The sequence below is a fragment of the Marmota marmota genome, unplaced genomic scaffold (assembly GCF_001458135.2).
Source record: "Marmota marmota marmota unplaced genomic scaffold, marMar, whole genome shotgun sequence".
NCBI classification, from domain to species: domain Eukaryota; kingdom Metazoa; phylum Chordata; class Mammalia; order Rodentia; family Sciuridae; genus Marmota; species Marmota marmota.
The window spans coordinates 34,788,600-34,813,934 of NW_026000016.1; the positions used below are offsets into that span (position 1 = coordinate 34,788,600).

Genomic DNA, 25,335 nt, shown 5'->3' on the forward strand with positions numbered 1-25,335 from the left:
ATGCCCAACACAAGGTTCAGCTATGTTTTGCATTTTTGTGGCTCTGAAGTTTTGGTGAATTGGCAAGAAGAAACAAGACAGCATGGTGGAAGTCAGGAGAGGTGTGATTCAGTTCTCACCAACTGCTGTGTGAGTTTGGACTGGGTATCAACTCATTTGGGTTTGCAAAATACAAAGGTGCCTTCCCACCTCAAAATTCTGTAATTTTAATGTTCGACTGCTTCACTGGGCATGATGCACCCATGACAGTCACACTGGGAAAGGGATTGATACTAACTACTGGACTTGGAGAAGTAGGACTTATCAAGCTTGGTCAGTTTGGCAACTGAGTTCAAGGACGTGAACCAGCAGAGACCAGCATGCATGGAGAAGGACTTTGCTGTCTTCATTACTCACTCATGCTCTCTTTTCATCCCACCAAGTTCATTCAAACCCCCTCTCTGTCTTTCCAACTTTATTTCCAGTCCCCAAACCAAAATCTGATTACATAACTAGGTACTCAGGAAATGATGCTGATTTTTAAAACTATTTTAGTTGTAGATGGACACAATATCTTTATTTTCCTTATTTATTTTTTTTTTATGTGGTGCTGAGAATCGAACCCACTGCCTCACACATGCCAGGTAAGCGCTCTTACCATTGAGCCACAACCCCAGCTCCCATGATGCTGATTTTTAATGGACAATGCTGCTTCCTGTTTGGAAAGAGACAGATCCATATTAAAAGCTCGTCTGTGCCCACAGTATCTACTGTGTCTCAGACATCAAATGGGCATCATTTTAGAGGAAAAATGGATAAAAATAGGTTAAACTTCTCACAACAGGGCAGGGGGGAGCTTTTGAAAAGAGAAATTTTGGTAGCAGGATATGACTAAACAAAAACTAATACTGGATAATCTCTCTCTCGCTCTTGCTCTTTCTCTCATATATTCAACCTACTCATTCTCAGAGTGTTCTAGACTGATATAAAAAAGATCATGAATATGCTGACTCTCTGAGCCTGACTTTATTTCAGAATGGCCAGGTAATAGAACCTGTAAGACATTGGGTGCATCTTCCTAGTGAGTCACTTCCCAGTCTCCTGATAACTTTGGAGGACACCTTGGAATGAGTTGCAGAAATTCATGATGAAGGTCATTTAGGCTCTATACCAGAACTGTCGATATTCCTTAGAGGAAGTGGAATTAGGCTACCTTCCCAACATTCTTGATCTGTGCACTGACTAGTTCAAGAGGCAAGGGGGATGGGGCAATGTTTGAGGTAGTGGTGGGTAGGAGAAAAGGTAGGCAGTGAGGAGAGGTGTTGGAATTATTCTCCATAAAAGCTTTTCTATCTTCTCAACCAAAGTCCATGATTACTGCTTCAGGATTACACACTAATTCTATTAATTTCATGCTTAAAATCTTTCATCCCAACAATGTTTGCCACTGCATCCTTGGTGTGACATTCAGACTTGATTCTTCCTGTATCTCCAAATTCATTTCTCAACACTACCCTGCTACCCCCAAACTCTTGCAGACTCCATATGCTTTCTCCTTTTAATGCCTTTTCTGAGCCTGAAAACACACTCTCTCTCTCTCTCTCTCTCTCTCTCTTTCTCCCTCTCTCTGCCCTTTCCCACCTTCACCTTCCATTTTCTAATTATTCTTGTTTCATTTTGGTTGTTTTTTTTTTTTTTTTTGTACTAGAGATTTAAGTCAGGGGTGCTTTACTACTAAGCTACATCTCCAGCCATTTCTGCTTTCTGTTTTAAGACAGGATCCCACAAAGTTGCTTAGGGCTTCACTAAATTGCTAAGGCTGGCCTTGCACTTGCAGTCCTCCTGTTTTAGTCTCCAGAGCTGTGCTGGAATTACAGGTGTGTGTCATCGCACCTGACTCTCTATTTATTCTTTAAGATATTCAGATGCCACCATCCCTGACACCCTTCTGAACTTGATCTCCCTCCATTTACCTTTGAGCACCTCAGGCAGATCTCTGTCCTAGTCTTTATTATAGGATGCTGTAATCATCTTTGCTTTTTTTGTTTGTTTGTTTCCTTGACTAAACTGTAAGTTCTATTAACTTTTGTTGTGTATCTGGTGCCTTGTACAATGCCAGTCACTTTTAGAAGCTCAGAAAATATTCATAAGTTAACTAATTAGGTACAGGTTGGAGGTAGAAGCATCCCAAACAAATGTCATTGACATAGTGCCATAGAATACAGCTGGCCTTGTCTCCAGATCTCTCCTGGGGGTGAATCTGGAGCTCCCAAGGCACCTTAGGAGCTGGGTGCTATGAGTACACACAAAATTACACTTTTCTTTCTACCAAGGTTTGAACTCTTCTACTCCAAGCCCCATGATTGCTGTCTTTTAGAAACAGTTCCTGTTTAAACCCACTTGGTTCCTTTCCCTTCACATCTCAGCCCTCCTTATTATCTGTACTATGTTTTGGGTATGTGTTTCTATGTCTGTTCTTGCATGATAGGTGTGGGCCCTGTCTCCTCCCCCCAGGTCAAAGTTCCCCAGTGGCCATGGCTCTCCACCAAGCCCATTTCACTGCTGTGTGCACAGTGAGGTTGCCTTCTTCACTAGCTCAGGGCCTTTGGGGATAATTCATCCATACTACAGTCCAAAGTCATCACTGCAAGAGACTAATTTTATAGCTTTTCCCCATGACTATTCATTTCTACTGTATTCTAAGCCCTGTAGGATGCTAAGTTACTAAACACTGAAGATTTCAATTCAGTTTCAGGGATGTCCAGTTGGTCTGTCTTAATCTCAAAAATCTCAGAACAATTAAACAAAATGTGACATCTCAACCAGGTTGGAATACTCCTACCCTCTCCTAGTGCACATTTTGGAAGAGAAGGAATAAATGTGAAGTTTGGCCTTTCAGGGATCAGGATTTCCTGAAACACTAGGGCTCTCTACTGCAAACAGAAACATTTTTTATATTAGGTTATAACTCTTGACCATAGGGAATATGTTTTTATGGGTTATTTATTTATTTAAAAAATTAGAGAGTTGTGCTAAACCATTTTCATTCTCATCCAGTGGTTTGTGCTTGAGAAATGATGGCTAAAATTAGGAGCACTGCCTGTAACACTGGGGTGGTTGGAAGTGGTCCACAAAGGAATCAGATTTATGACCTTAGCCCTATTACCACAAAACCAACTAGGATGTGGGCCCAAAGGCCTGGAAAACATGGAGCTTGACAACAGCTCTATTGAGAAAGAGCAGGCTACCCTGTAGGTGAGCAGTTACAGATCCCCATGGCTTCTGTGGCAGTCTCAGAAGGGATCCCTGGTGACCAACTTTCCCCCTAAAATGGCTTTTTATTTAAAATGGTCTTGCCCGTCAGTAGGTAGGAATAAGCCAAGGTAAATGCCCTCCAAGTAGTGATTTTGTGATGGTGAGCGAGCAGAGGACTAGGGTCTGCATCCCAGCACTACCACTTGGTTGCTATCTTGTTGCGATCTTGTCTTGAGTAGGTTGCTTAACCTCGCTAGACCTTATTTCCTAGTGTTTAAAAGAGGAATAGTAATGGCACCTACTTCATGAGTTTGCCAGGGGATTAAAGAAGAAAAAGCATGCATGTAACATGCTAAGCCCTGTGCTTGGAAGATGGCAGAAACTCAGTGGTATCTCTCAGATATTAGTAACATTAGGAATAGTTGTAATCAAAAGCCATATTTAAAGTGATTACACCAAGACAGGACCATGTTGACCGTGTTGTCCAGCTACAATCCCAGTCACTGCTCCTTGCTTTCTTCCAAGGTGACCCAGCTCTGTCCAGGGCTGCTTAATGAGGTAAGAATCTTGGCCAGTGTCCAGCTGCCTGGGCTTGACCCCTGAGCTGGCAGCAGTGGGAGGAGATACAGAAGGAGCAGGGAGAAATAGGGTATCAGTGGGCAGGCTAGGGGAGGAAGTAGGTTTGTGGTGGGCCTAGGGCGGGATGCAGAACAGGGATGGGCAGAGTTTGAGAGATTTTGAACCGGAAGGAAGGCAGTTGAGAAAAAAAATAAAAGCCACATCATGTCTCGTTGGCCTCTTGGTGTCATTTTCTGACAATGAAGAATCAGAAAGAAGAACCAGTGAAAGGTTTCTAGGGTTTCACAAAATATCAGACTTTTTAAAAAACTTTAAAAAAATTTTTTTTGTTGTTTTGGTTTTGGAGGGGGTCTTATCATTGTCTGATCTGTAACTCCAAAAAAAGAAAAAACGGGCTGTGTTTCACAGATGGTCAGACCATTAGACCAAGATCGAATGTGCCTTTTTCACCCTAAAAATCTTGTTGCACAACCGGGTGTTATTTCTACAGGCGAGTGAAGTAACTCTGCTCTTGACATTCTGCCCCGTGTGACTATTTTTTTTTTCTCTTATTTGTTAACCCAGTAATTAAACAATCATGACAGAAAAAACAGTCCTCCAGGTTGGTGGGGCATGGACCTGGGAGGTCATCAGCACCTACTGGGGACATCTCTGGAAACAAGGCAGTCTATCTTGGGCCATTGGTAGGAGGTAATAGAACTGGTCCCCACTCTCGGGGACCAAGTCTGATGCTTTGTGTCCTTCTTTAATCATACAATTATCCAAGTAAGAGGCAGCTCGGTGCAGATAGCAACTGTGTCCCAAGGAACACGGGGAAAGTTCTCCTGTCACAACAGGAAGTCATAGAGGAGCAGGATTTCAAAAGCAAGTTTTCTTCAGGGCTTGTGGAGACACCCACTTGCTTCTCCGTCCTCCCTATAATTTCACTTCTTATTTCTTATCTCTCACTTTTCCACCCTCTTTTTAAAACGTTTGTCTCTAAGATTTCACCAGGCTTTATTCTGGGGAGAGGGACAGGGCTGAAAGGTTTAATCAGTTGATCTAGTAATTCTGTCTCCTCCCCTGAAATCCACCCTGAAATGGCCTCTTATTGGGAACAGTCTATTATTTGAAAGTGTCTCAACTTGGTGGTTCTGTCCTCACCTCAGATTTTGCACATTCAAATCACCCTCTCATCCTTATTTCCCAAATCAGCACAGTTTCCTTATTTTTGTTAAGCAGGACCACCATGTACCTAGTCGTTCATCTTTGCGTTGCCCCTGATGACTTTATAAATGGTCTCCAGTAGATTGGGCTGATTCTTGACTCATCTGAAATATCCCTCATCAACTGTTACTCCTGTACAGTGCAAGCCCCTGTGACTTCCTCGTTCCTGAGGGGTCACAGCTTCGATCAGACCTCCAGGACTCACTCTTTCCTGCCCTGCATGCCCACGCGAAGCCTCTGGAGTAAGTGAAGACCGCGTTGCATCACTTCTGTGTGCACAAAAGCCTCACCACTGCTGTTGATTAAAAAGTCCAACCAGACCCCCAGCCTGGCATTCCCTACATGCCTCTGCTGGCTGACTGCCGGATTCCCCGGGCAATCATCCCTGTCCCCAAAAGACACCCACACTCTGCCCTGCCTGGCCACTTTTAATACTGCACCCTGCCTGGTATGTGGGAGATGCTAACACAGAAGAAGGAAGAAAGGGAAGGAAAGGGGAAAGAAGGAAGGAAGACCTGAAGACACAGCTATATCTCCTCCACAAACCCTTGTCCAGGTGCCCTGGTCCTCACTTCTAGCCCCCTCCTCTCAACTCCTCCCCCATTGGTGTCTACACCACTCATTAAAAGACAAACAAGAAAATAATGTCCATCACATTCCACCATCATTTCTAACCCCATGCTTCTTCCTTTCCCCTCCCACCCCTCTGCCCTAACTAGAGTTCATCTATTCCTCCCATGCTCCCTCTCCCTACCCTACTATGAATCAGCCTCCTTCTATCAGAGAAAACATTCAGCATTTGTTTTTTTGGGGGATTGGTAACTTCACTTAGCATTAGCTTCTCTAACTCTATCCATTTACCGAAAATGCCATGATTTTATTCTCTTTTATTGCTGAATAATATTCACTGTGTATATATGCCACATTTTTTTATCCATTCATCTATTGCAGGGCATCTAGGTTGGTTCCATAGTTTAGCTATTGTGAATTGTGCTGCTATAAACGTTGATGTGGCTGTGTCCCTGTAATGTGCTGTTTTTAAGTCCTTTGGCTATAGACTGAGGAGAAGGATAGCTGGGACATTATTATCCAAAGTACATGTATGAAGACATGAATTGGTGTGAATATACTTTGTATACAACCAGAGATAAGAAAAAATGTGCTCTATATGTGTAATAAGAACTGTAATGCATTTGCTGTCATATATAAATTTAAAAAAAATTAATTAAAAAAAGAAGACAAACAACAAAGGCTAGGTGCAGTGGGGCACACCTGTAATCCCAGTGGCTCTGGAGGCTGAAGCAGGAGGATTGCAAGTTCAAAGCCAGCCTCAGCAACTTAGTGAACCCTAAGCAACTTAGTGAGACCCTGTCTCAAAATATTTTTAAAAATGGCTTGGGATGTGGCTTAGTGGTTAAGTGCCTCTTGGTTCAATCCCTGGCACATCCCATCAAAACAACAACAACAACAACAAAACAGATGAGCAAAACCAAGCCCTTTTTATTACAAAATTTTCCAAACTTATAAAACAAACCCTCATGAACCAATCAGCCAGCTTCCATAACCATCAAGTTTTACTACACTTATTTCATCTATTGTCCCCCATCCCCACCCCCTTTTTCCTTTTTCTTTTTATTTATTTGGGTCAATTTATTCCCAAATACTTTAGCATGTATCTGTAAGAAGCAGTTTGCTTACGTAACCAGAATGCTATTACCATGCGTAATAAAATTGGTAACAATTCCTCATTGCCTATTACTTAGTATCTATTCGAGTTTCACAAAGTTTTTTTTTTTTTTTTTTTTAAGGCCAATTTTAGACTTGGTAATTTAATCAAGATCCAGAGTCAGGTCTGTTATTCATGGAATTCAGGTATGTCTGTAGTCTCTTTAAACTCTTCCATTTATTTAGTTAGTTAGTTTTTTTTTTTTTTTTTTTTTTTTTGGTGATGGGGTGGGGTTAAACCAGTCTTCACACATGCTAAGTGCATGCTCTGATACTGAAGTAAACCTCAGCTATCTTTTAACTCCTTTAAAACTAGAATAATCTCTTCTTTGCTTTTCCCCCCATGCCATTGACTGAATAAATAATAAACCAGGTTAACTGTCCTGTAGAATATCTGACGTTCTAGATTAGCCTGGTTGCTTCCTTGTGGTATCATTTATAATATACTCATTGCAGCTTGCATACATTTCCTTGCCCTGTCGTTGATGTAACTTTTGCATTTGTATGTAGCCCTGGTTCCTGGGGAAAGTACAAAACTTCCAAAGAAATTCTGATGTGTAAGTGTGTATGTGTGTATGCATGTGTGTGTGGCTTCAGTGCTAGATCCTCGATAAGCATTTAACCTCAATAACATCTGTTGAACTTCACTATCTGCATAATTGTGTACTAGAGGGGGATGGAATATGGAGACAGGTTTTTTTTTTTTTTTTTTTTTTTTTATCTCGTGGTACTGGGGATCAAATCCAGAGCCTCACACGTGCTAAGCAAGTAGTCTGTCACTAAGCTACAACCCCAGCAGGAGACCAGTTTTTAAACTGTGTTTCCGGTCCTGTTAATTATACAGGACAGTGATTCGAAAACTTGCACATGCATCAAAATCACCTGAAGAGCTTGTTAAAAACCTAGAAATAGATAATGCTTCTCAAGGAAATCATGTTAGTGAGGAGATGAAGGCCAAGTGTAGAACACAGGAAGTGCCTGTACATAAGGGATGGGTGGAACATAAAGGAATTCATTCCCAAAGAATGAGGCAGGGGACAGAAAGAATAAAATAATAGGAATTATTGCAAGGAAAATTTCAAGATAGGCCCTGAGAATTTCTAACAGGTTCCCATCTGTTGCTGCTGGATCAGGGACCAATCTTTAAGAATCACTAGTACTACCCATGGACTTCAAAAAGTCTCTCTAAGCCCCTGGTGTCCAGGCCATTGCTACAGTACTAATTCCCAAGGCTGCTATCTCCTGAGGTCTCTGGGCTCAGGGAGTGGCCTGGGCATTTAAACCTATTGATGGGGAGGAGCTACTTTGAGGACATGTTCTCAGTGTGGAAAGGAATGAAGCGAGGAAGTTGACAGTGAGGTAGTGGAGTGACTTGTTTTCATGGAAGAAGGGGTCAGCTAGGTTCTGGAGTCACAGAAAATTTGGAAGGGGCCTTGCCCAGGCTGGATCCTGGGTTTTTCAAAGTGTGTGTTTGAACTCTGGGTTCAAAGTGTGTGCTTGCACTTGCACCCTGTGTAGTGGTTCCTGCCATCCTTCACACAGGAGCACCACAGAACTACAGGGCAAGACAGGACTGAGGCTCGTCACCCCCTGTCCCTACTCCAGTGTCCGTCATCCAGATATGGGAGGAAAAGATGCACAACACAACACAACTTGAAAGTCTTCCGAGAGCATCGTAGAATCCAAGTGCTTAAATCAAAAATCGTGCTTTGCCCAAGACCCTCAACCAAACTTATTTTTTCTATCCCACACTTATTTCTTTTCTTACAGACAACACCTAGTGATTTCTTCATATTTTCCTTGTGAGAATTCCTTTATTCTTTCTGTCCTCTCTCTTATTCTTGGGGAATGGATTCCTTTATTTCCCACCCACCCCTTACATCTGGGAACTTGCCCTGTTCTAAACTTGGCTTTCATCTTCTTATTGACGTACTCTCCTGGAGACACATTATCTATTTCTAGTGCTTCAACTTTCACCCATATGTTCATGGCTCTCCACAAAATATCCCCAGCCTAGACCTCTCACCCTCCACACCATTATGCCAGCTTCCAGCTAGATGTCTCCACCTGATGGCTCACAGGGTACTTCCAACTCAGTACATTTAATTCATCCTATTTTTTCCATCCCGACTCTTACCTCTTAGCCCTTCCCCCAGCCTTGTATTTTATCACTGTTCCTCCTGCTTTCCCAAACCCTGCATCACACCTCTTGTGTTGGTTCAGCTTGAAATCAGCTCTCCACTTGTCTTTTTCTCACCCAGCCTCTCTCTACTTGTTCATCAGGTCTTATCTCTTCACCTGAAATATCTTCAGAATTCCTACTCTTCTTGCAATCTCCCTTGCCTTCAACTCATTCCCAATCCTCCTCATCTCTTTCCTGAATTGCTGCAATGTGTCAAATACAGCTGCTGTGAAATGAGTGCATATTCTTCTGTGCCAGGAACGCAGTGCTCCAACCCTTACTTCCCTTACCTGATTTAATTACAAGCCAATGAGGTAGACACCATCATCCCCATTTTACAGATGAAAAAACTTAGAACTGAAAATAATTAAGTAAGTTGACCAAGAGCCTTGCATTTTGGTAAGTAGTAGCCAAGAGCCTGTGTTTTCCCCCCGACATTTTTATTCGTGCGTTATAGTTGTTCATAGTGGTGGGATTTGTTGTTATATATTTGTATATCCACACAGTATAACAATATAATTTGGGTAATACCATTCCCCAGTATTTCCCCTTTCCTCCCTTCTTCCTTCCACCTTTCCTCCCTTCTTCCTTTCCCCTACTGATCTTCCTTCAATTTTTACGAAATCCCCTTGACCCTCACCTTTCTTTTCATTTTTTCTTCTCTAGCTTCCACAAATAAGAGAAAATATATGACCCTTGACCTTCCGGGCTTAGCTTGTTTCATGTACCAGATGTTCTCAAGTTCAATCCATTTTCTTGCAGATGACATGATTTTATTTTTCTTTATAAGAGCCTGTGTTCTTAACCACTACCCTGTACTCATGTGTTCCCAAGCTAGGTTTTGTATGTCCCAACCTTGGCACATTAGAATAACATGGGTTTTTAAAGACTCCATTATCCCAGCCTTATTCCAGACCAATCAAATCAAAGTCCCTGAGGGTGGGGCCTGCATGAGTATTTAAAAGGTCCCCTTAGGCAATTGTCATGGACAGTCAGGGCCACCCCCTGATTTATTGCTTCTACAAGACCACTTTCCCTGCTCCCTGGCCTGTGCCACTCCAGAATCCTGTCCAGTTATTCTTTTGATTCTTATGAAGTACAAGTACCACCATGTTACTGTCCTGCCCAAACCTCTCAGTCAACCCCTCTGCCTATAGAATAAAGACCAAATTCCTCAGTGAAGCTTCCAGACAATTTATAGCTTGCATCCTCCTCTCTGAACTCCTGTCCCTTATCCCTACCTGCAGGTGCACCATACACTTGAGATTTCCAGGACCTTTGCTCACTATTTGCTCAACCTGAAGTGGCCTGCCCTCCTTCCCTCCCACCCAACCCAATCTCTACTCTGGCAAATAGCTTCTCTCTCTCTCTCTCTCTCTCTCTCTCTCTCTCTCTCTCTCTCTCTTTTTATTTTTTTCCACATGCATTTAAAATGTTACCTCTACAATTTCCCCAGACAGTATGGATGTGTTTTAGTCAGCTTTTTCACTGCTATGATCAAAAGACACAACAAGAACAATTTCAGAGGAGGAAAAATTTATTTGAGGGCTCACAGGTTCAGAGGTCTCAGTCCATAGATGACCAACTCCATGGCTCTGGGCCCGAGGCCAGGCAGAATATCATGGCTGAAGAGTATGGTGGAGAAAAGGGGCTCAAGAAATTACACCAGGAAAGAGAGAGAGAGAGAGAGACCTCTCCTAAATAGGACAAAATATAAACCCCCAAAGCACATTCCCCAGGGATCCACCTCCTGCAGCCACACCTTAACAGACTACAGTTACCACCAGGTTAATTCCTATCAGGGGCTTAATGCACTGATTAGATCAAAACTTTTGTAACACTCATTTTATCTCTAAACTTTCTTGCATCATCTCATACATAAGCTTTTGGGAGACATATAACCTAAACCGTAACAGGATAGCTTCTCCTTTGTTCTTTTGGTAATCTGCTCAATTACTCCAAATTGTCTAATTTATTTATATATTTGTCTCCCTCAAAAGATTTTGAGGGGCTGGGGTGGTGAGCTCAGGCGGTACACAGCACTTGTCTGGCATGTGGGGGCCCTGGGTTTAATTCTGAACACCGCCTATAAATAAATAGATAAAATAAAGGTCCATAGACTTTGAGTCTCAAGAAGATCTGTGTCTTGGTCACCTTTTGACCTCTATGACCTAATCCATGTTAGGCACTCTACAAATGATGAGTTAATATTCAGGTGAGCTCTGGGACCCTTGCCCAGTTGTGCTGCATACTGTCACCTACCTCTATCCAGCAGTGGTCAAAAGCAATTTCTGGAGTCGGCTGGGTCCAAATTCCAGTTCTGACCCCCTGGCAAGGTTATCATGGCCTCTCACTGGAGACTAACTTTATCTATTCTCTCTAGGATTTATCTCCTCACTTGTAAAATGGGAATAGTGATACTACTCACTTACCTCAAAGGATTGAATCCTGAGAATTAAATGAGATTAATGCATGTTAAGGGACAGTGCAGGGCCTGGCAAATAGCAAGCACTCAGTAACTGTGCATTATTATTAGCTTAGAAAACAGACTTCTAGTGTATTGATAACACTAATGGAGAAGTACATCTACAGACATGTACCTGTGTGAAGAGATGCATGGAAAAATGCTCACTGTGGTGATAATAGTGTTTCTTTTACTTATATTTTTTCTGTCTCATTGGTATTTATTTCACTATAAATACCATTTTTTTGTGTACACTTAGCCTCTTCAACTGCCAAAATACACACACACACACACGTAAGTACAAACAGTGCAACCTCCTGATACACAAACCCAGAAACACACAGAAAAACCACAAACATACATATTCCCTTAGGAGGCAGAAACTCAGTGCAGATGTGACCCAGCCTCGGGGACATTGAGAACTTGCCTGCTTAGAATGTTTAAACCTCAGGCCATCTCTGGCTCAAAGCCAATAGCCGGGTGGGCAGGCACACTGCCAGCCCTGGAACCAGGAAATGGTACCCCTGTTCATCCAGAGCTCCAAGTAAACAACCAACCTGGACATCTGGAGACAGATTCCTTATGAAGTGCAGACCCTGCAGGAGAGGTGGACTGTGCCAATCTTCAACCCACGGAGGTGAGGAGAAGAGGGCAGGAGTAATACGCAGGAATTTGGAAAGTTAACTGCCTTCCTGACCAAGGTTTTCAGAGGAAAAGGAACTAACTAGTTTCAGAAAATGATTTGCTTTTAGGTCCCCAAATTCAGGAAATGCAGGAGGAACTGGATGGAGGGAGCTAAATCCCACATTTTCATTGGAAGCTTTTCTTTCTTCCAGTGAACAAGAAAACTTGCAGTGACTTTTGAACTGGCCTTACTGTTTAGGCCTCAGTTTTGCTGGAGTTTAATATCAACCGTGTTATATAAGCAGTCTGCTCCTTGGCGGAGTGTAATGTCACCAAGAAAAATCAGGTGTCACAATGACTTCCAGAAATGAAATCTGCTTTCTTGTTACAGGAATCAAATGTGTCAAGAAGTACCAGGACAGAAATGAGGCCCATTTCTGGACTCATGAAGCAACCCTGAACTTTGGAGAAGAATCTGGGGAGATTCAAAGCAAATAGAACAGAGCCTTGTCCAGGGTAAAGACCCTCAAAGGGGACGCGTTGGTGCTCTGGTGCCAGTACGTGGTCTACATTCAGGTTGGGGAGATCACCGTGTCAGGGAGCACCAAAGGTGCCCAGCTTAGGCCAGGAAAGGAAGAGGGAATTCCTTTGGCTAAAAGGACCTGATCTCTCCTCTCAAAAAGTTTACATTGTAGTTAAGGATACTAGATGGGCACACGTGGAAACAATTAAAAGAAAATTTCCAGTGTTCTGTTTTGAGCAGTAGAGATCCTAAAATGTTGAAGAAGTTTGAAAAATATAAAACCAGGGCCACCACAAACAAAACCTGTACACAGGGGCTGTATAGTATATGACCTATACAACCGCATCTCCTTCAGGACCAAGAATTTGTGCTGTACAACTTAACACTGAGTTACATAGAGTACACTTCATGCATCATTGGTGGTCTCAGTCAACACCAGCTCAATGAGGGACCATTTTGGCAACCAGGGAAGGAGCAATTGTAACATTCATAATCAAAATTTGGGGGCTGAGGTTGTAGCTCAGTGGTAGAACATTTGCCTAGCATGTGTGAGGCACTGGGTTCCATCCTCAGCACTGCATATAAATAAATAAAATAAAGGTCCATTGACAATTAAAAATATTTTTGAAACAAAGAAAGAAAAAAAGAACTAGTGCTGCTTTAAAAAAAATAATAACCAAAATTTTACTACCTTACAGCCTCCCTATCAAATCAAGGCCTCAGCCCTTCTTCCAACACCTCCCAATTTCCTAGTTCTTTCTTTTTTAATTGAAAAATAGGTAGGTATCACAAAATTTACCCTTCTAAAGTATAAATTCAGTGCCTTTTAGTATATTCATAAGGTTGTATAACCATCACCACTATCTAGTTCCAGAACAGTTTTATGACTGAAAAAGAAACCCAACACCCATATAGTGATTTCCTATACCCACCTCCTCCCAGCCCCTGACAGCTACCAATCTGCTTCCTGACTGTATGGATGGTCTGTTGGGTATTCCATATAGATGGAGCTATATGACCTGAGGCCTTTTGTGTCTTTTCTTAACATCATGTTGTCAAGGTGCATCCATGTTGCAGCATGTTTTGGTGCTTTCTTTATTTTCCCAGTTATTTCTGGACATCCCAGGTGATGGCTTCCAAGTGCTAAGACTTGAGTCTACCATAGATATCTATCTGCTCCCCAGAAGCCACTTGGAGGAAGAACCTCACAGCTGCTACCTCTGTCAGTTCTGTCTTCTGGTTTTCAACGAACTGGAAATCCATCAGTCCTCTCTTCCCTGCACTGGAGATAGTGTCTGTCCAGACAGGGACCTTGTCTCTCTCCCCAGCTGAGCGCTGCTTTTGTTCCTAGTCTGTAGGTCGTCTGTATCCTAGCTTTTGGTCACACGTTTCTGGTTCTGAAGGCAGACCTGGTTTTCCATTTCCCCATCTTTCTCATCCTGATTCTAGAAACCTGCGCTGGGAGGAAGCCCAAAACTGAACAAAACTTTTATCTTCATCTGGGTTTCCCCCCAACACATCCTAAGACAAGAACTGGTGTGAAATTGATTTTTTTTAAAAGGGAAAACCAGTAAGAGAGTGAGAAAGTAGGACAGGGAACATGTGAAATCAACAAGGATGTGAAGTCCACAGAGGGTAACTTGAGCTCAATCCCACAGAGCAGTGACAGACCTCAAGGTATGGTGTTTATCCTCTGCATCTGTCAGTCATTGGTTAAGAGCTGTTCTCTGGGCAGGTAAAGTACAGGCCCTTCAGTTTTCTGTGGCACCAGGCAAAAGGGGTCCTGGCAGGCTGAGAGCAACCCTTTGACATGGAGATACTGGTGCCACTGTTAGAAGTAAAAGCATACATTTCTGCTTCATTCCTTTGTGAGGTCCCCTTTTCTCACAAACATATCATCAGAACCTCCAACCTCGTCTAGCACAGTGCCAACACTCGGTATATGTTGACTGACTAATGGATAGAAAGATAGACCTCACCAGAGGCCAAAAAGTAATTTTCTTTATAGTCATAAATTTCAATCATTTGAAAAAACAGAATACATTGTATACATCCCTGGCTCACTCTTTTCCACTTACTGTACACTTGGGCATGTGCAAAAGAAAGTGAAGCCAGTACCTGTTACACTGTTGATGTAAAAGAAGGTAACTTAGAGGCTGGGAAAAACCTGCTTATGAGAAGTTACAGGTGAAAGACCTGATTGTCAACGAAGAGTTCAGTGTTTGATAAGCCAGGAATTTGGGCTAATGTACTAAGTGCTAGAGATTCCTCTTGGGTGTCTGGAATGAGTCTCATTTTCTTCTTTTCCATGGTGCTCTGATTGGGCATGCTACTGAGTCTCTGTTTTTCTGTTTCCTCACCAGCTCTGCCCACTTCCCAAGGTGATGGAAAGATGAAATCATGAATGTGAAAGGTCTTGAGAAGCACAAGTTGCTCAGAAATATAATATAGATTTTAAATGGCCTTTGACTTTTTAAAGGGGGTCTTGGGCAACAAAGAAGAAAATCCTGGAAGAGTGAGGCTGAGAAAGTACCCTTGGATCCTCAGTGAAAGCTGAGTCTCAGTGGGAATTGACTGTGATCCCAGGCCTGACCAGAGACGGTACATGCATTAACCCCACCATTAGCCATGACATTAGACCTTCCAGGCGACAGCTGGGCTAATCATTAAAGGGACTCCAACAGAACAGAAGTTAAGAGAGAAGGCAAAGGGTGAGTTGGAGAAGCCAGAAATGGAAGAAAATGTGCGTGGGGGAGAGAGGAAGGGAGAGTACATGTAAGAAAGAGACAGAAAAAGATGTGGAGTAAACTGATAAAGAAGTGGAGATGAAGGAGAGAGGAAACAAGAGGTGACAGTGCCGGAGATGATGGGCACCACTGGCAGCTGCTCCTGTGACATCCATGACATGGACTCCTCAGGCACTGGTTCGATGGCAGACGCCACACTCGACACATTCTCATCAGAGCCCTGCTCTCAACTCTTGGTATACCTGCCCCAATTATTTCAGAGAGAAAAAGTTGAGGAGGGTCTCCAAGGCAACCTGATCTTGACTCCTCCCACCCCAGGTCTCCTGCAGGCCTTGGGCAGAAGGTGGCCAGGACATCCAGAAAGTAGAGGGTATGACCCAGCCAGCAAACAGAGGGCTCTCAGTTAGTGTGCCAGCCTGTAAATTGTCCTTTTGTTTTGCAGGCTTTACGGAACACGGTTTTATTTCATGTGACTGTGCTGTTTCAGGAGGAGTAAATATTGCCGGCGGTCTGTTTAAAAAGGCCAATGACCTGAAATGTTTTTTGTTTTTTTTTTTTAATTTTTTTTCTTTTCTTTCCCGTTTGAATCATCTCCAAGAAGCAGGCCTGCCCAAGCATCATGCAGTTTTAATTTGTTACCTTTCAATTCCAACCTTCCCTTTTTGTCTTGTGATATGTGAGGCTGACCAACAAAAGGGGGCAAAGATATAGGGATAAAGAGGTGAAGTGCTGGCCCAGGCTTGGGGACAGAAGGAAGAGATGTCCAGAGTGTCACCGGAAAAGCGCAGGGAGTCCTCAGCTCTCTGCTGCCTTCACTGCTTCCGGAGCTGGTGTTTGACCTATAATTATAGTCTCTTTCCACTGATTTCCTCTGTGAAAATAGCAACATTCAGACTAAGTGCAGTGTAGGAAAAAAAAAACACTACATAAAGAATCAGGGATTTATAAATACAGTTAAAATTACAGGATTGTTACCCCCATGGTTTAGTTTTCTAAAGAGAGGGCTGGGAAGAGGGAGCACAGTTCTTCAAACTTGACTTAGGTCCTAAAATACCCAGGTGTGATTCTTTGGGAGGCAAGTCAAGCAGAGATTCACTGCAGGTTTTTTGTTGTTGTTGTTGTTGTTTTGTTTTTTGTTTTTGCCCCCACTGGATGCAAAAAACATTGTTTTTAAAAACAAGAAGAAGAAAAAGAAGGCTGTTCTTGGCCAGGATTTTTATTTGACTTCTTGAGGATTCTCACTTGCCATTTAATTGTTCAGTTTCTTCTCATCAAATTTATTATCTCTAAGAACAGAGAGGGGGAGAGGATATCCATGTCTTGGCCCTGACCTTTCCATCTTCTGGGGCCTTCATTCATTCCGTGGGGCAAACAATGTGTTCATGTTGGAATTTTCATCTTATATGACCCAGCACTCTGGTCCCAGCTGGTCCACACTGGCCCTTTTGAGGGCTGTCTTAACTTGGAGCAGATGAGAAATCGTTGGCTAAGTTCATTTCTGGTGATGGAGACACATGGAAATACAGGCAAGGAAATAGAGACAGCCTCTCTGCAGTGAAAGAGAAGGAAGCCACCGTGAGTAAGGAAAAGAGACGAGAGACAAAGGTTTGGTGCCCTGAAGTCTCTGGTTCCTGTGGTTCCCAAGGCTTGGATCCATGTCCCCCTAGCCTTTGCTCAGTTTGGAGAGTCAACTTTTACATGGATTTCTTGAGCTAGTACTTTCCCTCTTTTGCCTGAATTGGTTCATGTGGGAGTTCTGATGTGTGTGACCAAAAATCTTAACATAATAGTGCAAGTGCAAAGAATTCTGCAGAGAAGTTGACAAAGCAATAGTTTCATTGCAACATCTGAAGTTGGTTTCACAAGGGTTAAGGGCACACTGCTCTACTTTTCAGAAAGATAAGTGTTAAGAGAAGAATGAAAATATCTCAAGTAGCATTTATGACCCAATAATTGAATAAGAGGAGGAAACTGGGAGGGAAGCCCGGGGCCTGGCCTCTGCCTTCATGTGACTCACCTACAAGCTTTCCAGATAGCCGATCTCCAGAAAAGGCTACCATAATTGCCTTCCCATCGCTGGTGACATTGTCTTAACTCTCACTGTGGAATCTGCAGTTGGCCACTGAGGAGAGCTGCAGAGCTGACTGACCATCTTCAGCATCACTGTCTTTCCTGTGCTTAGAGTTGACACCTCCCTGCAGAGTGATCCCAATACTCTCTGTGCGTCACCGAGGCAAATGTAATGGCCTGGCATGATGGTGTAGAAATGTCCTGCACTGGGAATCTTAGCACCTGGATTCCAGCCCAGGTTTTGTCACCCACAATTTACAGGAACAAGCTAAGACCCTGGATCTAGCTTCTCATCTGCTAAATAAGGAATTGGGCCTGATGATCTCTGAAGCCCCTTCCAGCTCTCATATTCTAATTATTAAGTCAACTATGGGCCTATATTTTTCTCTACAATGACCAGTATTTGCTTACCATCAAAAATAGGATAAGAAAGAAAGAGAGAACAACAAATCAATTTTTAAAAAATATTTAAGGTGATATGATTTTTTTTTTTTTAGAAAACTCGGGTTATTTCTAATATACCATTAGGTTTTTAAAAAATAACAGGTTTATTGTATAAAAAATGCAAATACAAAAAAATACAAATAAACAAAAGAACTTAATCTAACCTGTAATCCTTCAGAGATAATATCTATAAATGTTTATGTATATAAATTAAAATACTTTCTATAAGCATGTTATGGAGGGTATCACCCAAATTTTATGTATTAGGAACTTAATCCCCAAAATCATATAGTAATTGTATTTGGAGGTGGGGCCGTTGGGAGGGAATTAGGATTAGATGAGGTCATGGGGATGGGGCCCCCTCTTTATAAGAAGAGAAAGTAGAGCTAGCATGATTCCTGTTTCTCGCCATGTAATACCCTCTACCACGTCATGACCCAGCAGGAAGGCCCTCACCAGATGCCAAGCTGAGGTTGGCACCATGCTGTTGGACTTCCAGAAACATAAAGTGAATAAACTTCCATTCTTTATAAATCACCTGGTCTGTGGTATTCAGTTATAGAAACAACAACAAAATAGCCTAAAACAACATGCAAATACATTTTTTCTTTATGAAAATAGGATCAGACTATCCATTCTGTTTTTCAAGTTGATCTTGACATTTAACACAAAATTGAAAAAAACATTTTTTAATGTTAAAACATTTACTTACATAGCATTGATTTCAATTGCTATATGGTAATCTGGTGTTTGGGGGGACCTGAATTTATTTAAACAATCTCTTATGGCTGGATAGTTGGATAGATTTATTTTTCGGTAGTATTACCAATATTATAAACATACCTTGTGCAAACATGTATGTTTTTTCAGGCTTCTGAGTGATCAGCAAGCAGCAACTCAGCATGATTAGGGAGATAGAGGTATCACACCCCTTCTTTGTGGATTCCTGTGTTGTGCAAGCTCTTTCAGGTTGCAGGGAATGATTTGATTTCTCTCTACCATGCAACCTCTACCATTCCAGTCACAATTGATTGCACTGGCATCTACTTCTCCTGTAATGGTAGCTATCTGGAAGCAGACCAAAAGCCTCTGAGGTGTCTGGCAGAAGACCTATTCCCTGAGACAATTTCATATTCTGGCTGGACACTGGGCAAGCTGAACAAATTCTCCCTCAGGGCATTAAATGCAACTATGAGTAGCCTCAGTAGCAAGGGCAGGAGCAGACATGGTGCTGGATTCAAGGGTTGAACCCCATCAACTGAAGCCACCAGTGAGTCCCTCACAACCCGAGAAGAAGAAATGTCTGCCAGTGTGGTTCCCAGAGCCACCTTCCCTGACTCCAGGTGACTGAACCAGGAAGATAAAGGTGTGACCTTCTGGAACCTGAGAATAAGGAGCCCGACTCCATCATTTCTTACCTGTATGATCTTTGGCTCATCCCATCACCTTCCTGTTCCATGTTTCTCCATCTGAAAATGAGAATATTGAAACTACAAAAGATCACTGTGGCAAATAAGTAGGGGGGAAAAATATATAAATAATAATTATATATATATATTCCTTTAGAAGAATGCCTGTCGTACAGCTGATATTATCATGCCTCGCCAGCAAGCTGGGTTGTACTTAGAATCTCAGGAGTTTAAAGGGTCTCACAGGTTACTGATATCCACAAGGACAAACTAACGACTTCAGATATCCTAGTATTAGTTTACTCTATAAGTGCTCCTGATTCCTCCAGCAGATTGGTGAACTCCTTGAGTTCATGGCCATGTCCACTGTGCCCTCCACCGTGCCTTGCACAGGGCAGTGCTCAATCTGTGACGGATTCTGCTGACAGGTCGGAAAGCCTTCTCCTTGCAGACCCAGCACAGCCGGTTTGGACCAGTGTAGCGGGCAGCTGGGCCAACAGCCTAGCTCCCCTCCCTGCAGGGCAGCCTTCCAGAATCAGTGCTCCCTGGAGGGCAAAGCACCAGCAGCCCTCACAGCAAGCAGAAACCTTGTGCTGTATGCAGAGCCAAAGCCTTGCAACTGGAAGTTGTTGAGGCCTACTTTGCTTTGCAGGCTTACAAAAACATCCCGTTGAAGCTAGCCCAGAACCTCCATTGGCATGTGCCAGAGCTGACAAAATGCAGAGCTAAATCTGTTTTGGGGACACCTCCTTCCAGAAAGGCAGGATGCTTGCCTGATTCCTAAGTGGAACCCCCAAGTCACCACACTGTGTCTTCCCTCTTTGATGTATTCCTGAGCCTAGAACCCCAGGCCAATAATGGAATGAAGTCAGTGAATATTGATGGTCCTTTCCACCCTTTTCACCTCCTCCGGACACACCTGCTGACCTACCTGTGCCACCAAACGTGGGCCTGATTGCCCAGCAACTACCATGACTCCAGTTTCATGTTAGCTGGAGAAAAGTCTTCTAAACAGGACAGCTAGAACGGAAGGAGCTCCACAGCACCCACAGCAAGTTTAGAATTCAAGGTTTCAGTGGGAAGAGATTCAATTTACTTTTAACATTACTTAGTGCTGGATATTCTACTGGGTGTGTTGCATAATCATATTAACAGCTAAGACATAGCACAACCACCTGATGACTGCTATGCCAAGCATCTTACACACACTAACTCATTTAATCATTATCAAAAACCATTGAATTAGACTGGGAATGTGGTTCAGTGGTAGAGTGCTTACCCAGCATGCATAAAGTCCTGAGTTTGATCCTTAGCACCAAAATAAAAAAATAAATAAATTGAAGTTAGATAGTAAATTCACTTCATTTTACAGATGATAAAACTGAAGCACAATAACTCGTTCAAGGCCTTACAGCTACTAAATGACATACCTGGATGTGCACATAATCCCTATTCAAAAGCTTTACAGTTCAAGTTTAACTAGGATCAGGTATGCATGTAGACATTTAATTCTTATGGTATCACTACTAGTGAGGCTAATGTGGTTCCATTCTATGGATGAGAAAACTGAAGCTCCGACAGGTTAAATATGTTCAAATCACATAACTAACAAGTGGCAAATATCATGCCAACTTTGTCTAGCTCCACCATATCATGGCACAGGAAGAAAACCTTGCAAAATGACAGGAAAATACTCAGTGAGTTTGCAAAGGAGGTGACTGAAAGATTACAAAAGTTGGGAATGTGTAAATCAAGTCTGCTGGAGGTAGAACTCAGGCCCAGCAAAGGGTGGAGGCTCTAGACCCAAATTTCTGTTTATCTGTCCTGTAGCTACTTTCAAACCACACCAATTAGCCAGATTGGTAAAGATTTAAGTCTGTTAGTGGCAAATTTCTAAATGCCTTTTAGACAGGTGAACCTTGCAATGCTGGGAGAAAAAAAAAAAGGCTCTTAATGCAACCAAATCTCAATTGGAAAAATCTCAAAACTCTTCTCACCCTCCCACTCACTTCCTAAACTATCTCATTTGGGAGAGGGGGTACCAGGATTGAACTCAGGGGCATTCGACCACTGAGCCACATCCCCCGCCCTATTTTATATTTTATTTAGAGACAGGGTCTCACTGAGTAGCTTAGCACCTTGCTTTTGCTGAAGCTGGCTTTGAACTTGCCATCCTCCTACCTCAGCCTCCCGAGCCACAGGGATTACAGACATGCGCCACTACACCCGGCACTATCTCACTTTTTTTATCTTCTTGTCTCCTCTGCCCCTGAGGTTTTTCAGCCCAGCTTCAAGTTATCTGTAATTCCAGGTAGTTGCAATCCTAGAGTCACAGACCTGCAAGGAGCCTCAGAGAGGACTCACTGCCTTTGTCCGTTTTAAATCTACTTCAAGGGCTGGGGTTGGGGCTCGGTGGTAGAGCATTTGCCTAGCATGTGTGAGGCACTGGGTTCAATTCTCTGCAACACATATAAATAAATAAAGTCCATTGACAACTAAAAAAATTATTTTTAAAAAAATCTACTTCAAGCAACAGTTACTTCTCTTTGGATGTTTAGTCATTTTCTCCCTGCCTGAAGTAGGTTTGCTCTTTAGTGGGGCTGAGTGACCAGCTAGTGGCAGAGTTATTTTAGGCATCTGGAGGTAGCTCCTTACAAATGACTTTGTTGGCCAATCCCCTACTACCACACCAGCAGCCCAGGTCCTTATGGGAGGATCAGAGGGTCTATCCCGCCTTTTCCAAACCCAAAGGTACTCTTGGAAGGATCACCAGGAATACAGAAATAAATAGGATGTATTCAGGAACTCACATGAAGATAACAACAATACCACGGGACTGTCAACAATCTGGAACACCTGTATGAGCTTGCAAAGCAGAAACTATCAGTGTCTTCAGGGGTCCAGAAACCTCACCAAGGAAAAGGCCCCAGGAAGGAACTGGGGCCCAGAGAACCTGCAGGCCTGGAAGGCAGCATGGTTTTTCCATTAAAGGCAGGTGGCACAGGTTTTGCAATCTGACCTTTCCCCTGCTACCCGTGAGACTACAACCACAGACACACCTTGGCATTCCCAGGCTTTATTTTCATTGTACAGGTGTTTGGGTGGCTCCCCACAATAAAGAGGAAATGAATGATGACTATAAAATTAAATTGTATTTTAGATCGATCTTTATCATCTTTTCCAGGCACTAATTGATTATCTGGCTCCTTGCAGATTGACTGAGTGAGGTCTGACCAATAGAATAGAGCCATATGCTGAGCTCAGCATTTCCAGTCCCATCACCGCGGTGGCTGCCTTCCCAGTTGTGGCACTGCTGATGCCCGAAGCTCCCAAGATAACGATTTGTCTATGGCACCAGTAGGCAAAACAGGACACCAATAATCTTAGTTGCACATCAGTAGTTTCTCAACAGAAGTTAACAGCGGGTACTAATTCAATGTCTACTAAGTGTCAGGTACTCTGGTGAGTGCTCCAGGTGCATTAGTCAATGAATCAGTATGTCACCGCCATTTAACAGATGAGAAAATCACAGCGTAAGAGGTTAAGTCACTGCCATTGACTGGTGAACTGAAAGACTGCCTCATTACTGACTCTCCCATGCATCTTGAACAGGCTAGACCCAGGAAGATGTTCAACATGAATTCTTAGCCGGGCATGTGACTCAGTGGTAGAGTGCTTGCCTAGCATGTGTGAGGCCCCAGGTTCCAACCCCAGCGCTACAAAGCAACCACAACAAAAAAATATTAAATGGATGAATGGACAGGTTCTAAATGGTGCAGCAAAGAGGAATATGCTCCTCAGAAAGGAAAATGTAAACAGGGAAGCAGAGAGGAATACATTCTGCAGGCTAAGTAGAAGAGCTGTGGTAATCGACAGCTGTTTCAGCCTTCCCTTTCTCTGTGTATTTATCCCATTGAGCATTTTCAATGGGAAGTGTCTAACTACTCTGTGGGTGTACGTACTGGTTGCTAATTTTGGAACACTTGTGAATCCTGGGTCCAGAGTCATGACCAAGACTGGTGAGTCATACTCCCCATGCAGAGCACCTCCACATAGGCTGTCAGGATAACCAGCAGTCTCCAGTGTGTCCCCTGCTCAGGCTGTGTCATTTTACCTTCTTTTTTAAAATAATATTTTTTTTAGTTGTTGACAGATCTTTATTTTGTTTATATGCAGTGCTAAAAATCGAATCCAGTGCCTCACACATACTAAGTAAGCGCTCTACCACTGAGCTACATCCCAGTTCTCATTTTACCTGAAGCTGAGGGTGGGGTCAGGGTAACAGCAGACTTCTGGATATCCCTGCCCTTTGGAAATCTAGAGGCTACATAGGCTCTCCTGGGGACCTCCTCCTCTTTCCTCCCATTCTCCTGGAGGAGTTCATCCCTCCCCCAGGATATCACAGCAGCAGGCAATGTTTCCATCTGCCCCACTGTGTCTCTCCAGGTAGGTGTGTAAAAGAACCCATCACCAGGTGACTAGTTAGCCTCTTTACCAAAGGACACATCCCATCCCATCCTCAGAGAAAAAGGTTTAGAAGAATAAGTGCTCCAGAGACAGAATCTACACATTGGGTTAAAGTCACACAATGGCACAAAGAGCTGGGGTAGAAAGAAGCAGAGTACGGGGGACAAGACAGAGAGGGAAGTGGCTTGGCACCTATCACAGACTCTTGGGTACTTAAAACACAACCTGCTGGCTTTCTTTCTTATTGTGTTTTTTTCAGGCTCCTTTGCCTGGTCATGCTAGATGGCTGAATTCTTGCTCCTAAGTCTTTCAACTGGAAGCGATGTAGAGCCAGGGAGAAAAGAGAAAATCCAAAGCAGGTTGCTGTGCTTGTGAACTACCCTGATCAAGTTCTGATAAGTGAAGTGGTGAGGCTAAAAGTTCAATGGAGAGTTTCATCCTCTCTTCAGATTTTGACTTTGATCATTTCTGCCCTCCCTTTAAAATAAAGAATGGAGGCGGAGACAGGAAGTCTGGGAGTTCAAAGCCATCCTCAGCCACAGTGAGGCACTAAGCAATTCAGTGAGACCCTGTCTCTAAATAAAAATACAAAAATAGGGCTAGGGATGGGGCTCAGTGGTCGAGTGCCCCTGAGTTCAATCCCTGGTACCAAAACAAATTAATTAATTAATTAATTAATTAATTAAATGACATAGAGAATGGGCTGGGAATGGAGGTGTGCACGTAATCCCAGCAGCTTGGGAGGCTGAGGCAGGAGGATTGCAAGTTCAAAGCCAACCTTAGCAATTTAGCAATGACCTGTCTTAAAATTGAAAAAAAAAATTTTTTTAATGGGCTGGGGATGTAGATCAGTGGTTAAGCACCCATGGTTTCAATCTCTGGCACAATAATAATGATAATAATTTAAAAATAAAGGACAAAGAGTGGGTCGTATTTGAATGTGTGAGGAGGTTCTGACTGAATGAGCAGATGCATGCATGCTCCAAACACCAATTCCTCAGCCTAAAGTTCCCCCATAATTTCATTCCTCCTGACCAAACTGCATAAAGCAGGCATAAGAACAGAGAGAAGCATGCTTTTAAAAATAGATCTGACTTAGTAGTCTTTAAATAACCAAGGATTATGATATGGGAGGGGACTACTTTGCATCTCCTTCTCAACGAAGAACAGAACTGCCTTGAAGCTAAAGTGATTTGGGTTGCTAAGAAAGATGTTCTAAAAGGTAAGAAAACTGCTAAACCAGATAAATATCTTTTTTTGAACTACCATCTTATTTGACTAAGATGATTATTGAAATATAGCCTACCTTGACTCCAAGGGGTAGAACAAATCCTCCGTATCCAGTGTGGCCCCAGCCCAGCACCACGGGGAGCTTGTTACAGTGCAGATTCTCCTTTTGAACCTGAAAGACTGAAGCACTAGGCTCAATGACCTTCTCAGATTTCTCCTCCTTGAGGACCTGATGAACCTCCCCTAGGGTGAGAAGTTGGGTAGCCCTGCTGTGGAGGAGGCCCTTAACTGCTAAGGCAGTCTGAGGTGCACTGGTGTCCCCTCCCATGCCATGGCTTTCCACATGTCTGTGTTTACAGGTCACCATTCTCCTCAGCCACAATGGTACCACAGCTGCCGGTCCCTGAACACATACCAGACTCCCCACAGCA

The 25,335-nt window shown here is 43.0% G+C and overlaps 2 long non-coding RNA genes across 2 annotated transcripts in view; one reads left to right on the plus strand and one right to left on the minus strand.

Moving 5' to 3' along the window:
• LOC125618487 overlaps positions 1–15,872 on the plus strand; it is a 30,351-nt gene extending 14,479 nt beyond the window's left edge. Inside the window, exons 2-3 of the long non-coding RNA XR_007349788.1 lie at positions 12,406–12,571; positions 14,901–15,872. This is a non-coding gene — a long non-coding RNA (uncharacterized LOC125618487). The remainder of the gene's footprint in view (positions 1–12,405; positions 12,572–14,900) is intronic.
• A 612-nt stretch (positions 15,873–16,484) lies between these two features.
• Positions 16,485–25,335, minus strand: LOC125618486. The gene is made up of 3 exons (XR_007349787.1): positions 24,981–25,335; positions 19,217–19,267; positions 16,485–16,833 (listed from the first exon to the last, which is right to left on the minus strand). It is a non-coding gene; the product is annotated as an uncharacterized LOC125618486 (long non-coding RNA).